This window comes from Zalophus californianus, chromosome 12 (assembly GCF_009762305.2).
Source record: "Zalophus californianus isolate mZalCal1 chromosome 12, mZalCal1.pri.v2, whole genome shotgun sequence".
In the NCBI taxonomy this organism is placed as follows: Eukaryota; Metazoa; Chordata; class Mammalia; order Carnivora; family Otariidae; genus Zalophus; species Zalophus californianus.
The window spans coordinates 47,896,971-47,907,811 of record NC_045606.1 but is presented as its reverse complement, the minus strand read 5'-3'; the positions used below and the strand labels follow the sequence as shown (position 1 = coordinate 47,907,811).

The 10,841-nt window shown below is 37.8% G+C and overlaps 1 pseudogene; it reads left to right on the top strand.

Moving 5' to 3' along the window:
- Positions 1-764: 764 nt before the first annotated feature.
- Positions 765-1,532, top strand: LOC113911089 (annotated as a pseudogene).
- The last annotated feature ends 9,309 nt before the right edge of the window (positions 1,533-10,841 follow it).

Below are 10,841 nucleotides of genomic sequence, written 5' to 3'. Positions count from 1 at the left end.
TGGTAAAAAAGAAAGAGTCCATAAATTTTTATATATAAGGTTTAACATATAATAAAAAATTACAAGGCAAGCCAAAAGATAAAACCAATCATTGAAAATCAGGTGGAAAAGCCCCCGATTATAGAAAAAGACACATAGATGACCCAGATATAGGACTTCCCAGATAAGAATATTAAAAGAATTATGATCACTATATTCAAGAAAAATAGGTATAAAATGAGAATTTCACTATAGAAGGGGAATCTATAAAATAGAATCAAGTGGAAATTCTATAACTAAAAAAATGCATCAATTGAAATAAGTAATTAAATATTATGAACTCCAAGTAAGATAAATGCAATAAAGACCACACCTCATTATGGGATTAAAAAAACTGTTGAAAACCAAAAATCTAAAAGATTATTTTAAAAGCATCCAGGAAAAGTGACCACATTATTTTTATAGGTGCAACAGACCAAGAATCAACTTTTCAGCAGATAAAGGACAGTGGAACATTGTCTTTGAAGTTCTAAAAGCAATAGTAGGAACTTACAACTCTATAATCAGCAAAAGTAAACTTCACAAATTAAAAAAAAATACATAGAGTTTTCAGACCAAGAAAAATGCATTGGCAAGAAATTATCATTAAAATTAATATTAAAGGGGATTTTTCTGACAGAAGGGAAATGACTTATGATTAAACATGGCAATGCAAGCAGGAATGAAAAACAATAGAAAGATTACTTCTTTCTTGTGGTGCCTCAGAAGCAGTAGACTGCCATAGGATGAAGCTGAATATCTCTTTCCCAGCTACTGGCTGCCAGAAACTCATTGAAGTAGATGACGAACATAAACTTCATACCCTTTACGAGAAGTGTATGGCCACAGAAGTTGCTGCTGATCTGGGTGAAGAATGGGAGGGTAATATAGTCTGAATCAGTGGTGACAATGACAAACAAGGCTTCCCCATGAAGCAGGGTATCTTGACCCATGGCCATGTCTACCTGCTGCTGAGCAAGGGGCATCCCTGCTACAGACCAAGGAGGACTGGAGAAAGAAAGCACATATCTGTTTTGGGGTTGCATTGTGGATGCTAATCTCAGTGTTCTCAACTTAGTCCTTGTAAAAAAAAGGGGGGGGAGAGAAGGATCTTCCTGAACTTACTGATACTACTATGCCTCCTCACCTGGGGCCCAAAAGAGCTAGCAGAATGCACAAACTTTTCAATTTTTCTAAAGAAGATGATGTCTGCCAGTATGTTGTGAAAAAGCCCCTAAACAAAGAAGAACCAAAAGAAGTTAGAACCAAAGGGTTCACGATTCAGTGTCTTGTTACTCCATATACCCTCCAACACAAACACTGGCATATTGCTCTGAAGAAACAGTGTACTAAGAAAAATAAGCAAGACATTGCAGAAAATGCTAATTTTTTTGGCCAAGAGAATGAAGGAGACCAAAGAAAAATGGCAGGAGCAGATTGCCAAAAGACGGGGGCTGTGTTCTCTGAGAGCTTCTACCTCTAAGTTTAGTCCAGTCAGAAATGAGATTTTCTAAGAGTAACAAATAAATAAAATCAGACATCAAACAAACAATAGAAAGATTAAATATGAGTAAATATGTATGAATATTAATACATTAAAAAGCAATAGTAACAATATTTCATATGATGTAAAATATATGCAGATTTAAAATACATTACCAAGGGGCCCTGGGGTATCTCAGTTGGTTGAACTACAGACTCTTGATCTCAGCTCAGCTCATGATCTCTGGATCTTTAGATCAAGCCCTGCGTGGGGCTCTGTGCTGGGCGTGGAGGCTGCTTAAGATTCTCTCTCTCCCTCTCCTTTTGCCTCTCCCCACCTAAAAATAAAAGTTACCAAAACAAACAAAAATAAGATGCAGATAGTTAAATGGAGTTAAATAAGATCTTTGGATTTCTGGAAATTGGATAATTTACTAATTTGAAATACAGTCTAATAAATCAAAGACAAACTTGCAATCTCTAGAGTAACAACAAAAAATAATTAACATAACTAACAAACTAAGAGAGGGAAAATAAAATAATAAAACACATAGATTAAAAAATAAAAATGAAAGAAGAACAGAACTATTAGGAAAATAGAAAACATATAATAAAATGCTAATTCAAATACAAATAGAGCAGTAAAACTTTATTTTTTTTAAGATTTTATTTATTTATTTGAGAAAGGGAGAGTGCAAGTGAGAGAGCACAAGCAGGGGGTACAGCAGAGAGAAAGGGAAAAGCAGACTCCCCACTGAGCAGGGAGGCTGAAGAGGGGCTTGATCTCAGGACCCTGAGCCAAAGGCAGCTGCTTAATTGACTGAGCCTCCCAGGTGCCCAGCAGTAAAACTTTAAATGTAAATTAACAAAGTCATCCAGTTAGAATTCAAAATTGTTGGGCTGGATAAAAAATAAAACTCAACTATAAGCTATATAAGACACAGCCTTTAAATGTTTAAAAGTAAAAAATTTCATAAAGATGAAGTTAGGGATGTCTGGGTGGCTCAGCCAGTTAAGCATCTACTTTCAGCTCAGGTCATGATCCCAGAGTCCTGGGATTGAGTCCAGCGTCAGCTCCTTCCTCAGCGGGGAGCCTGCTTCTCCCTCTGCCTGACGCTCCCTCTGCCTGTGCTCTCTCTCTCTCTGACAAATAAATAAATAAAATCTTAAAAAAAAAGATGAAGTTATCAATCCAGTATGAAAATATGACAATTCTAAATTCTCCTGCATAATAATATTGGGAGATATTTTGGCACTGGCCTCCAGAAACTGATAGGAAAAACAGGCAAAATATCTTAAAGAAGATTAAGAACATGATCATTAATTCACCTCAGTATAAATTGAATGTCAATTTTACAGCATACATCATCTCTCATAATACAAGCTTTTCAAGTATGACATGAGTGAGCCTCTCTTCTCATTCTCTTTTTCTCCCTTCCTCAGCCCCCATATCCAATCTATCTATTGCTGTTACCTTCAGAATATATGCAGCACCCATTTCCCCACCCTAGTGCCTGCTACCACCTTGCTCTGAGCCACCACTGATGGAGCTCTGAACAAATCTTCCTGCTTCTATTCTTTCTCTCTTACAGGTTAGTTCTGGCATGGTAGTGATTCCCTATTTCACGGAAATTATAACATAGAATCCTTACAGTGGCCTACATAAGTGGTTCTCTCTATTTGCCCAGAGGAATTATTTTCCTTCTGCTCTGTTCCATCCTCAATGGCCTCGTGGATATTCTTCCAATCACCCCAGGTGCACTGTCAACTTAAAATCATTTTTCTAGCCTTTCTTTCTGCCTAGAATTCCCTACCCCATATACCCACTTGGTTAGATTTCTCACTTCTTTCCACTATTTGCTTGAATTCCATCTTCTCATTAAGACTACTGTAGTAGATGTTGTCATCAGCATCCACTTCCTCTCCCTAGTGTAAGGTTAGACTTGGCCATTTGACTTGCATTGGCTAATGAGACATAAGGGAGAAAGAAGCTTTGGTAGGTTGTACTTTGCTATATTCCCTCCTTCAACTGATACTATGACTAAGAAAATACTGTTCTTGCTCCATTAACCTCTGTACGGGAAACAAGATGATGGTCATAAACAAAGTCTGCTGCCTACCACTGGTTGTTGACATCTATTCTGAGTGAAACAAAAATATCTGTCACTATAAATCACCAAGATTTGGAGTTGTCACCACAGCATAATCTAGCCTATTTAATTTACATTGACCAATCTCTTTGGCTTTGCAAATAGCGACCCCTCCTCCTGACTTCTCTGTTCTTACGAACTTCATCTACTTGATTCTCTATTCCATAACGGTTATCACCACCCATCTTTTTTGGAAATCATCTTCAAGGGTCACTTGTGCTTCTATGCATCTTGGTGGGTATGCCAAGAATGCAAAGTCCTGATAGCTCTTTAACTGGGACATTCTTCACAGTTGTCTTGATAGCAAGCAATCTTGAAAGAGAAGTTAATGTTTCTCCCTTTGAGCCAAAGACAAGACTTGCTTACTGCTTGCTACAAAAGAGTGATCTCTTCATATCCTGTGTTCCTCAGTAGTGATAGAACTCTACTGCATGCACAGCATCCATCTGGTCCTATCTGCATAATCACCATGCAAAATAAGCTAATGTTCTTGCTGCCTGCTATGTTGTGCGTAAGAGAACCTTGTCTCTGACCCAGGAGTCTTATATTTTCTGTCAGCAACCATGAAACAGTAACAGGGTATCTAGCTGATTAACTATAAAATAGGTAAAATCCCAGATTACACATTCACATTGTATTACCAACTTAATTATTATGTTTGTTACTTACTTGTGTCTTCCCATTAAAACGTGATTTCCTTGAAAGTGCAGAAGATTGATTTATGCCCAGCCATTAGATTAGTCTTAGGACATAGTAAAATACTCATTAAGTATTTCTTTTCTTCTTCTTCTTCTTCTTCTTCTTCTTCTTCTTCTTCTTCTTCTGCTTCTGCTTCTGCTTCTGCTTCTGCTTCTGCTTCTGCTTCTTCTTCTGCTGCTTCTGCTTCTTCTGCTTCTTATTCTTCTTCCTCTTCTTCTTCTTCTTCTTTTTTGAGAGAAAGAGAGTGCACATGCAGGGGTGGGGGAGAGGGGCAAAGGGAGAGAGAGAGAATCTTAAGCAGGTTCCACAGGCACTGCCAGTGGTGGGCCTCCATCTCACAATCCTGAGATCATGATCTGAGCCAAAATCAAGACTTAGGAGCTTAACGGCCTGAGCCAGCCAGGTGTCCCGCAATAAGTATTTCTTGAATAAATGAATGAATGATGAGCAAACTTCATCACAAAATAGTAATCACCTAAAATTAGATGTATTTCATACTGGGAGTGGAAGCTATTTAGAGAATTTATATGTTCCCTTCTATAGTTAAGATTATATAATTCCCTCCAATGTATATATGGAGGGTATTATGCTGAGTGAAATAAGTCAATAAGAGAAAGACATGTATCATATGATCTCACTGATATGAGGAATTCTTACTCTCAGGAAACAGACTGAGGGTTGCTGGAGTGGTGGGGGGTGGGAGGGTTGGGGTGGCTGGGTGATAGACATTGGGGAGGGTATGTGCTATGTTGAGCACTGTGAACTGTGTAAGACTGTTGAATCACAGACCTGTACCTCTGAAACAAATAATATATTATATGTTAAAAAAAAAGGAAGAAGAAGAAGAAGATAGCAGTAAGGGAAAAATGAAAGGGGGGAAATCAGAGGGGGAGATGAACCATGAGAGACTATGGACTCTGAGAAACAAACTGAGGGTTCTAGAGGGGAGGCGGGTGGGGGGATGGGTTAGCCCAGTGATGGGTATTAAAGAGGGTACGTTCTGCATGGAGCACTGGGTGTTATGCACAAACAATGAATCATGGAACACTATATCAAAAACTAATGATGTAATGTATGGTGATCAATGTAACATAATAAAAAAATAATATAATTCTATGAGTGTTATAAGCAACCAATACTATAAGAAATCATACAAAGGCATGTATGAGAAATACTGAGGAATTCTGTTTCCAAATAATTTAGGGACATGGTAGTACAATTTTTTTTCACAGAAGTTAATATATAGAAAAGGGCTGTTTGGATACAATTTACCAGGAATATGGTGTGTGTTTGCACGTGTCTGTGTGTGCACTGAAGGAATTGTAAGAATGGTTGAGACTAAAATAAAATAAACTCTTGCGTCCAGATTGATATATTCGGTAGAGTGGTGATAAGTTTGAAAAAGGCATGTAAAATTTTTTCCAGTTGAAAATGGGTTCTTTTGACACTTGAAATGGAGATATGAAAATTCATTTTTACCTTGGTGAATGGTTGGCAGTGAAGCAAGATTGTTGCAGATCTTTTATCTCTGGGGAGTAGGTGGGCTTGACATCTGGAAGGAAGAGACTAGAGCTCATCACTTGGGTCGAGTGGGAGGAAATGAAAACTCCGAGGTGGGTCAGAACATCTTTAAGAAGGAGGAGGATTTTGGCAAGTGCCTAGATAAAGTTCCAGATGGATTGGCTAGTGGGTGAAATACTGCAGATGATGGACTGTGTAGGGGAGAAGGTTCAGTTCAGTAACTCATTGTGTAGAGTCACATTAGGTAAAATTTTTTAAAAAATTCTAAAGTCTTTTTTTTCTATGTCAGAGGAAGTATAGAGAATAGGAAGGAACACATCTTATTTCCAGAAGTTCTTTCTAATTACCTAGAAAGCCATGTTTATGTTTCCTAAAACACTGTAGTAAGGATCAAACTATCTTTAGTACATAATCCAGGTAAAATCTTTGATGTCAAATCAACCGTTTCATAGATTAAAGTTTGACAAACCACAGTGCTCTGAAAAGACTAAGAAAGTATAAATTCATTTCTTTTATTGCTTCTCATGAATAATGAACTCTTAATATTCTTTAAGGAAGGCAGGTGTGGTGAGGAGCACTGGGTGTTATACACAACCAAGCCTAATTTTTTAGATAAAGCTAAAAGGACACAATCATTTGCTTGGAGTCAACATATTCCAAATTTCCCCAGAAATTGTGGACTGGCACAATACACAAAGAAAAAAAAGAGAGAAGAGGGAAAGTGACATTTTTCTGATTTCTTGTAATAATAATCTTATATTCATGAGAGACCATAATCTTTCTATAATACTTCAAAAAAAAATAAAGAAAAAGGTTTTAGATTATGACACACAGATGACAGCAACAGGCAATGGGTCAATAAAGAGATCTGTTAGATGTCTAACAACACTTCTGGCTTTCTTCCTGAGTAAATCCTTTAAAAGAGAAGAAAAACTATTTCTAAATTGATAATTAATCTCAACAGCACTGGAAAATGACAACAGTGATTGCCTGGCCCAACACACAGAAACAGGCTACACAGGGCATGACTCACAAGGTACCATGCATATACAGCAACCTTGTACCAGAAGATTAGAAATTTGGAGGGATTCCTGTGAGGTAGAAAGCAGGTAGAATCAGATTGACAGGGCAGCTGCAGAGTAACGAGGTACAAAAAACTTACAAACTATCATGAGAGATAGATCAAAGTAATTAAATGTGAGGAGCAGAATGCTACCCAGGGGATCTGTTTGGGTGCCTATAACCTTCACAGGAACTAGACCTTCCTCTGTCTCCTGGTTTGGTTAATCAAGAGGATTAGCAAAGGTATTTGGACAATATCCCAGGTAGCTAGCAACTCTGCAAGAGGAGACAGAGCCCCATATCCAGAAGACAAGCTATAATTATACCTCATACAGGCATATTCTATTCATTTCCCACAACCAGTCATGCAAACAGTTCTAATAAAACTTGAACAGCTGTTAGCAAATGAGACAATGAGCAGGCAATAATGAACCACCAGATATATGAAGAAAATCCAACAATCAGAGTAACATAGAAGAAAATTTCCCCCATAAAAATTAGCATCTTCAAAGTAAATGTATAAGCAAAAAAATCCTAACATGAATGAAGAAAGAACATTTAATGAAATATGTGGTAAAATGTAGAATCTGAGGATAAAAAGAAAAGTTAAAAGCTTCTCAAGAGACAAAAACAACTTCCTTGCAAAAGAACAAGAATTAGATTAGAATCAGGCTTCTTCCTCAATAGCAGATGCCACGGCACAAGAGGAGCTTCTCAAGTTCAGGGAATATGGTGGTGAATGTAAGCCTTAACCCTATATCCAGCTAAACAATTAATTGATAGAGTAAAATAGAGACATTATGAAACATCCACACTCATAAATTTCCCTAATCACAGACCTTCCAAAAGAGCACAGGGTGTTATGCACAACTAAGAATCGTTGAACGCTACATCAAAAACTAATGATGTACTATATGCTGGTTAATTGAACATAATAATAAAAAAAAAGAAAAAAGAAAAAAAAGATTATTTCCAGCAAAATTAGAAATAAATCCAATAGGGACACCTGGGTGGCTCAGTCAGTTAAGCATCTACCTTAGGCTCAGGTCACGATCTTGGAGTCTCTGGATCAACCCCACATCAGGCTTCCCTGCTCTGCAGGGAGTCTGGTTCTCCCTCTGCTCCTTCCCCCCCATCCCCCTCTTGTGTTCTCTCTCTCTCTCCCCCTCACTCTCTCTCTCAAATAAATAAATAAAAATCTTAAAAAACAAAGAAAGCAATCCAATAAATAGGACTAAATGTGGTAACAGACATATGGTAAGAAAAATGTTGTCTATGGCATAGTTGGTTTCTAATGGAAAATATAATAGTAAGACATGGACCTAAAATCCAGATGCACTGAAACTCAGAGTAAAGGGGAATTTAGAAAGAGAGAAATAAAAATAGGCAGTTCTGAGAAAGAGGAAATTGGTTAGCGGGACAAGATATTACTTAATCCTGGACTTTATAGAATAAGTTGTTAAATTAATGTCACTAACATATCACTAGTCAAAATTAACATGAGCTGAGTCAGATCTATTATAATGATCAAGATTGACAGATTGCTTAACATTATTCCAATGATGCGGACTTACACAAGAGGTATCTATTTTTACTATTAGAACTATTTTTGAAGTGAGAAGTAATTTAACAGCTAAATACAGAAGAAAATAGAAAAAAAAGAAAATAGAGCAATAAAAATAAATGAAATAGAATTTAGTGTGAAAACCAACAAATGGAACAAAGAGAAATAATTCTTTTTGACAAAAGATGCACTCCATTAAGAAGATGTCACAGGCATTAATGTTTCTAATAGCTTTTAAAAATTACAAGGGGAGTTAACAAATAAAAATGTCTAGAGAAATTTTGGGGCACCTGGGTGGCTCAGTCAGTTAAGCGCCTGTCAGTTCAGGTCATGATGTCAGGGTCCTGGAAGAGAGCCCCGCCTTGGGTTCCACACTCAGCAGGGAGTCGGCCTGAGGATTATCCCCCTCCCTCTTCCTCGCCCCTCCTCCTACTTGCACTCTCTCTCTCTCTCTCAAATAAATAAATCTTAAAAAAATTTCTAGAGAAATTTTAAGACAACTGAAAAGCATGATTATATGAATATATATGTTTATATATATAATTTTATATGCATATATATAACTATTTTATAAACAAAACATTTTTTTCAAGATTGGGGAATTCACAAATTAGCTAGGCACTAAGCCATAGAGGAAAGCAATCTCTATAGATACCAAAAAAGAGGCCATACAGCCTACATTATTATTTTTTAAAATCTCAGTCAAGATATCTACTTACTAATTTTTTTATCATTATGTTATGTTAATCAGCATACATTACATCATTACTTTTTGATGTAGTGTTCCATGATTCATTGTTTGCATATAACACCCAGTGCTCCATTCAGTACATGCCCTCTTTAATACCCATCACCAGGCTAACCCATCCCCGAGCCCCCCTCCCCTCTAGAACCCTCAGTTTGTTCCTCAGAGTCCATAGTCTTTCATGGTTCATCTCCCCCTCCAAATTCCCCCCCTTCATTCTTCCCCTCTTGCTATCTTCTTCTTCTTTTTTTTAACATATAATGTATTATTTGTTTCAGAGGTTCGGATCTGTGATTCAACAGTCTTGCACAATTCATAGCGCTCACCATGGCACATACCCTCCCCAATGTCTATCACCCAGCCACCCCATCCCTCCCACCCCCCACCACTCCAGCAACCCTCAGTTTGTTTCCTGAGATTAAGAATTCCTCATATCAGTGAGGTCATATGATACATGTCTTTCTCTGATTGACTTATTTCGCTCAGCATAATACCCTCCAGTTCCATCCACGTAGTTGACAATGGCAAGATTTCATTCCTTTTGATGGCTGCATAATATTTCATTATATATATGTATGCATATATATATATATATGCATATATATATATATACCACTTCTTCTTTATCCATTCATGTGTTGATGGACATCTTGGCTTACTCCACAGTTTGGCTATTGTGGACATTGCTGCTATAAACATTGGGGTGCAGGTACCCCTTCAGATTCCTACATTTGTATCTTTGAGGTAATACCAAGTAGTGCAATTGCTGGGTTGTAGGGTAGCTCGATTTTCAACTTTTTGAAGAACCTCCATACTGTTTTCCAGAGTGGCTGAACCAGCTTGCGTTCCCACCAACAGTGTAGGAGGGTTCCCCTTTCTCCGCATCCCCACCAACATCTCTTGTTTCCTGACTTGTTAATTTTAGCCATTCTGACTGGTGTGAGGTGGTATCTCATTGAGGTTTTGATTTGGATTTCCCTGATGTCGAGCGATGTTGAGCACTTTTTCATGTGTCTGTTGGCCATTTCGATGTCTTCTTTGCAAAAAAGTCTGTTCATGTCTTCTGCCCATTTTTTTTATTTTTTTATTTTTATGTTAATCACCACACATTACATCATTAGTTTTTGATAGTAGTGTTCCATGATTCGTTGTTTGTGCATAACACCCAGTGCTCCACGCAGAATGTGCCCTTTTTAATACCCATCACCAGGCTAACCCATCCCCCCCCCACCCTCCCCTCTGGAACCCTCAGTTTGTTTTTCAGAGTCCATTGTCTCTCATGGTTCGTCTCCCCCTCCGACTTACTCCCCTTCATTCTTCCCCTCCTGCTATCTTCTTCTTCTTTTTCTTTTTTCTTAACATATGTTGCATTATTTGTTTCAGAAGTACAGATCTGTGATTCAACAGTCTTGCACAATTCAGAGTGCTCACCATAGCACATACGCTACCCAATGTCTATCACCCAGCCACCCCATCCCTCCCACCCCCCACCACTCCAGCAACACTCAGTTTGTTTCCTGAGATTAATTATTCCTCATATTAGTGAGGTCATATGATCCATGCCTTTCTCTGATTGACTTATTTCACTCAGCATAACACC